Below are 6,652 nucleotides of genomic sequence, written 5' to 3'. Positions count from 1 at the left end.
ATGTACCGATTGTTCTACAATTTTGCATAGAGTATTTAAATTACTATCTTTTTCATGTGTCATGCCTAGTTTCGTTCTACGTATTCTAAAAAGCAGTAATTATGTAGTTACGCCTCTTTACCACGACAGTAATTACCGACATTTAGGTTGAAATTTTTTGAAAAATACTTGAGATTTATGGTCGTATAATTCATTTTTTTTTTCTTTTCGATAATTTGATCATGAAAGGTGGAAACACTGTTAATAATTCGAAATACTTTAATTCTACAGTAATTTAGTCATCATTGTGTAGTTTCTTCTATTTTTTCTGATTTTTATACGCCCGTCTGGGCCGACGAATCTATCGTGTAAGTATCCTTTATTTGTGGTCGTATAATAGGGCGCCAAATTATATTTAGAGTAAATATTCATAAGTTCATCTAGATTTTACCATTGAAATGATTCCTGAATGTTTTGATAGTGTCACAACTGTCCACGAGATTAAGCAATGTCGACTCGAGCTGGTTACCGATTGGGTAAGTAACTGTTTTGAATTGCCACTTTGAGCATTTCAGTGTTTCAATAGCCTCCATGGTCTAGTGGTTAGAGCGGTTGTCTCTCGATTCGGAGGTTCCGGGTTCGAATCCCGGTGGGGACATGACTGTCAAGCAAAAGTCGCTTTGTGACTTTGTGAGACTATTCCCGGTTTGGCTAGGACATTGCAGGCTGAATCACCTGATTGTCCGAAAAGTAAGATGATTCTGTGCTGCGGAAGGCACGGTGTAAAGTCGTTGGTCCCGGCTGCTATCTAGCCGGTGGTGCTCGTCATGAGAGCCATGTCAGAGGCCTTTGGCGGCTCAATAACTCTAACACCAGGGTTTTTAAGGTACATCAATCTTACAACCCACACGATAAGAAGACGTGTTTCAAAAGACAATCACGCCGCTTATTCAGATTTTTGCCTATAATAGCAGTCGTTTAGCCCTTCGGTGGGAGTTAGAGTTAAGACGTGTGGGCTTACTTAAGAAAACTGACTTAACTGAATTCCAATAAGATCATTTTTACTATTTGTGATAGTAGGTAATTGGTAGTCACTCAAAAGTCGAGTAGTACAAAACGATTTTATAGAAAAGAATTGAAATCGGTAGTAAGGGATGCATGGAAATTGCTAAGACAACACAATGATTTACCAAAAAAGCAGTCAAGAAACAATCAAACGATAAAATTTAGAGTGCATTAACTAAACAAAAACAAAAGGTTAAAACAAATCAAAACTTGTATTCAGAAAATAAACATTACTCCTTCTTTAATGGTGCCACTGGTAACAAAATTATAACTATCTTAAACAATAAATTATTAATCAAAACTTCTAAACAAATAAATACGACATCATTTATCGTCATTTCATAAAAAGAAACAATATTAAATCTTCTGTACTAATAAACCTAAAAGTAGTTTAGCTAACAACTTAACCCACTTACGTCTCCATCAAATTATAACAGAGGAATGTTACACTTAAGAATTACAACCACCCCGATGGAGGACGAGTGGCTACAGACATATGACGTAATCAGCCCGCAGCGCACGCAGTGGGCTTAAACAGCTTTGACTCCTTCAAATCTCCAGGAATGGATGGGATCTTCCCTGCGCTTCTTAAATGGGGCGGGAAGCATCTCACTCTGAAGCTGACCATCGTTCTGCGCGCCTGTCTGGCTCACAGGTACATGCCGAAGCAATGGAGGGAGGTCAAGGTTATCTTCATACCGAAACCAGGTAAAAGCGACTACTCGGACCCCAAATCCTTTAGGCCCATCAGCCTGACCTCTTTCATGTTGAAAACATTAGAGAGGTTGTGTGACAGGTACCTTAGAGAGAGGGTGCTAATTCATGTGCCCTTGCATCCAAACCAACCTGCCTACAGCCCTGGCAAATCTACAGAATCGGCACTTCATGCAGTAGTAAGTAAAATTGAGGTGGTGATCAAAAACAGATCCATGTGCTTAGGTACCTTCATAGATATAGAAGGGGCTTTCGACAGGACCAGGTTCAGCAGCATTACAGCAGCACTGGTAAGACATGCCGCGAATGCAGTTAAGACAGAGTGGATAAACAACATGTTGAGCCAACGAACCATCAAACTCGGGACGGGCGAAGCAGGCATTAATGGCAAAACGATGCCCCAAAGGAGGAATCCTATCGCCACTACTACGGAACCTTGTGGTGTATGACCTGATCACCACACTAATCAATAATCACTATTACACAATCGGCTATGCTGACGACATAGTGATACTGACGAGCGGCACTCATGCAGGTACGGTAAGCGATGTTATCCGCTCTGCACTAGCCATCGTGAAGCGCTGGTGTTTTAACAACGAACTCTCAGTCAATCCCAACAAAACTGAGCTGGTTATGTTCACCAACAAACGCAACTTGGGAAACTTCCGCCTTCCCAAACTGTTCGACACTGAACTCCAACTATCTGCGGAGGTAAAGTGTTTAGGGGTAATACTTGACAGCAAATTGAATTGGAGCAATCACCTAAACGGCAAAATTGACAAAGCCACAGTTGTATTCTGGCAATGTCGTAGAATGATGGGTAGAACCTGGGGGCTAACCCCAAAGATAACTCTATGGCTTTACCAGGCAGCCATACGACCAATAATAAGCTACGGTGCGATAGTTTGGTGGCCACGCACCAAACTATCCATAGTTGAAGCTAAACTACAACGACTCCAGAGGTTGGCCTGTATGGCGACCACGGGCTTACTGGGCCTGCCGCCGCTGCACCTCTTTATACAACAGGAAGCGCTAAGCTACGGCGATACGTCTCAAAAAATCTAATCTCTGGAGACCACCTAGGGTACCACACACCGAGATCCTCTACGAGGGGATAGGCAAGGAACCGCTAATAGAAGTGGTGACTGACAGGATACCCAGACAATTCGTCTTCGACAAGAAATACAAGATACAGTTACACGAAGAACCTCGTGAAGGACTCAACCCAAGAGAGCTGGGAATTTTCACGGATGGATAAAAGACAAGGTCAGGCACTGGCGCTGGAGTAATCTCAGAGGACCTAAACATACATATCTCAACACTACTAGGTGCCCACAACACAGTCTTCCAGGCAGAATGTATGGGCATCATAATGGCAGCACACGCAATCGCCTCAAGGAAAGTATTGGACTACCCCATCCGCATACTCTCTGATAGTCGGTCAGTACTATGGGCTCTGCAAAGTTATACTTTGACCTCAGGGCTAATCTACGAATGCCACAAAGCTCTGTCAGAGGTAAGCACCACCACCAGCGTAACTCTGCACTGGATCAAGGGACACAGCAACTCGCGAGGGAACGATGCGGCCGACATATTGACGAGAGGAGGCTCGGAACTGAGGGTGGCAGCACCGGAGCCAATTATACCTCTGCCTTATGCCTGGCTCCGGAACATGCTGCGATACAACACCAAGGTAAAACACCAACAGTACTTGTCTAACCTAGGCACGTGCAGGCAGGCGAAGGAAGCCCGCCCGATAATCGACCCCGGTTTGTCGAGGAGGCTGAGACAGCTGAAGAGGCCACAGCTCCGGCTTTTGACTGGGGCCATAACCGGCCCCAAACACAAACACCTACTAACTCTACGTATTACAGATAGCTCCCTCTGCAGAGCGTACATGGAGGCAGATGAGACAGCCACCCACGTCATTCTTGAATGCCCAGGGCAGAGCCATCAGCATCAGAGCGCTCCACTTCATTGTTATTAGGTATTCGCACGAGATGCACACCATACTGTAACGCACTAGACACTGACTGAGAGACAGGCGGCCCTAGTGCGCTTACCCGCTTGACAGAAAGGGATAGCAATATGCGGCAATCAAGGACGCTCTCTCCGCGCCTCTTTGGCCCGTCATTATTTGAAGGCCAACGTAATTTTTGTACGGTCGTATGTTCATACGCCTCTTTGCCGCGACGCACTTTGAGGATAGTTGGTAAAAGTTTATGGTCGTATGTATGTACGCCTATATAGCGTGACACTATTTCGTGGTTCGCACTGTTACGTGAGAGAAGTATGTACTTACGCCTTTATACTCCGATGAATATTGGGGACTGAATGAAAATATCACTTATACGCCTTCAGCAGGGCTATTATGGTCGATTTTATAAATGATATGGCTGTATAAATGATAATATAACTAACATTTTATCCAGTTTTTATTGATTTGACGTCTTTTCCACTTTTGACAGCGATAGATGTTAAATGATTTACTGCATAACATGGTCGGTGGATAATTTGTCATTTGTCTAAATTTCTGACTTAAACTTAGTTGATAAGTGGATAAGTTAAATGATATAAATGACACTTGTCTAGATTTATACCGTTTTATAGCATTTATACCGTTTTGTCTACTTTTGACAGCGATAGACGGTAAATGGCAACGTTTGTTGAATAATTAAATATATAGTCGAGTTTTGACGGCTAGACTTTGATTATTTTATCCTAGTGCTCACTGGGCCACGATAAGTGCTCTTGTGCTATATAAATCGTGCAAAATACAAATTTTTGGAGTTAAATATCAGTAAGTATCTGTTTTTTTCATTACATATACAATCAAACTCATTTATTTACATATAACATTATCAATACATTTTCAATACGTCATAAGTCGTAAGTCATAAGTCATTCATTTACGAAATATAAGGTATACATAGGATGTTGCAGTTCATAGTTAACTGAGCCAAGCTAACAATAAGCACGGCATGGGAACGAATTTAAACGGTTGTGAGTCTAACTTTAGCAAAAAAGAAATATAACTAGCGTGAATGCTCACATGAACTAGACATGATTGAAAATGAAGACCTAATAGGTTCTCCGAAACATGTCGCAAAAGTGTCAAAAATAACGTGAGTTAGTTAAACCGTAGTGTTTAGCTTACGGTGTGGCCTGTCATTAGATAGGTCTTTTAAAACAAATATGGGTCTTTCATGACCATTTTTAGGTAAAGATAATATTTTTGTAAATAATCGCTCTGAAAGAAAAAAGAAGAGTCCCTTCCTCTAAATTTCGAACCATGTTGGGTCCAAATAATATGACAAAAAATCATACATTCAACTTGGAACACACGACTAGCTATTGGCAGGTCTCGACATTTTTTTTATTTTTTAAGCGCTCTCAGAGGATAGCTTGTTATGCAATAACTTTAGTTTTGTACAAATTTAAATTAATTATTAATTATGAGCAGGCTCAATCAAGGGGTTCTGGAGCTATATAAGAGCCTAGAAACCCAAAAGCTATTTGTGAGGGGTCTTATTGCTATTCTAGTCAACTTGTTTGCAAGAAAGTGTGGTCGGCGGTATCAAATGAAAAAAGCCCGGCTTACACGTTTTTGATATTGTTTTTAAATGTACCATTTTACATAATTAGCAAGATAAACGAATTCAAAATTACATAATATAGTCATTTGACAAGAAACGTAACCGTTTACCACAGATACGGTCTTTTTAAATCTCTATGGTGACTTCAAAACTATACTCAAACACACCCAGTTTGGCAGTAGAAAAAGGCGCAAAGTTTAAATTTTATATGGGAGATCAACCCTTTACGCCTATATTTTTAAAAATTTACCGCCTTTTTTCTACTGACCAAGTTGCTGTACCAGAGTTTATCATTTTCCGAGTAAGTAGGTGCAACAAATGCAATCGCTATACATAATTTTTGGCAAACCGCGAGTTCTCAGTTCCGGGCGAAAAACTATTGAAGGAAAACTATAGCGAACTCTGCCGTATACTAAATCATCCACATCGCAATGGAATGCGGTGCAACGCCAGTGTGAAGACCGCCTTACGTTAATTTCACTCAATAGGCACAGTCCGTACCAAAAGTAACTCATCGTGTGAAATGTTGGAAATGATTTACACGCTTAATTTTGAACACCTTACACGCTTCACTACATTTGCCTGTCTTTCAAACCTTAAAACGTGCCTTCAAATCTAAGCGAGCAATGATTCCCCATTTGCTATGTATGAATTGTAGACACAACTTATCATTAAACCAACTATTTATTAAAAGACGTCTTAATTAAACACAATAAGAATTTATTTTGCAAACTCTTAAATCATGGATAACTTTTAACTATCAATGTCAAATGTGGATAAGTGGTAATATGTCATTTAACCAACTATTCATTAAAATACGCTTTAAGTATACTTGTTTACAATTTATTTTTCAAAAGCTCAAACCATGGATAATTTTTAACTGTTAATGTCATATGAAGATAAGTGGTAGAATGTGATTTAATCATCTATTCTTTAAAATACGCCTTAAGGCATAGAGTTTAAAATTCATTTTTCGAAACCTCAAAATATGTCGCGCTATCATTAGTCAATTATAGGTTACCCTCGCGACTTTATACCGAATTAAGTCACTTATCAGATAATCGCCAATCCAAGTATTAAATGATTAATGATATAATGACAAAACCATCATAGGCCGGCTGTACGGCTTTTTGGAACGACATTAAAATGATGCTGTCAGTTATACGCCAAATGATTTTTTAATTATTTAATTAACTAATTGTTATGATAAAATTATGAAAAAAATTGTGCTTACGTATTGTTACAAGACGAATACGATGCCGTTAAAAACGAAAAATGGCATTTTTGCGTATACGCCC

Source organism: Cydia pomonella, chromosome 24, assembly GCF_033807575.1.
Source record: "Cydia pomonella isolate Wapato2018A chromosome 24, ilCydPomo1, whole genome shotgun sequence".
NCBI lineage: Eukaryota > Metazoa > Arthropoda > Insecta > Lepidoptera > Tortricidae > Cydia > Cydia pomonella.
This window is presented reverse-complemented; position numbering follows the sequence as displayed.